The sequence below is a fragment of the Propithecus coquereli genome, unplaced genomic scaffold (genome assembly GCF_000956105.1).
Source record: "Propithecus coquereli isolate 6110/MARCELLA unplaced genomic scaffold, Pcoq_1.0 Scaffold749, whole genome shotgun sequence".
NCBI lineage: Eukaryota > Metazoa > Chordata > Mammalia > Primates > Indriidae > Propithecus > Propithecus coquereli.
The window spans coordinates 24,648-24,951 of record NW_012153607.1 but is presented as its reverse complement, the minus strand read 5'-3'; positions in this window follow the sequence as shown (position 1 = coordinate 24,951).

Below are 304 nucleotides of genomic sequence, written 5' to 3'. Positions count from 1 at the left end.
ATCTTCATTTGACTAGTCAAGCAAACCAGATGGGGAAACAAAAGATAAATTCAAAGCTACTTGGAAATTTCTTTTTCAATTTAGCCAGTTCTAGGTAAAATGTAAACACTTTAACCAAGGTTAACAATTTAATCCTAAATTCATTTAACACTTTAAAACAAGGACAAAAAAGAGAAAGGATTTTTTTTTAAATATTAAATTGCTACAGAAACTGCTGATTTGACCAAAATTTTGGTTCACAGCCTTCATTAGAATACCTATCAGGCAAATAAAGTTCAGCCATGTGAATAGGCCGCACACTGAA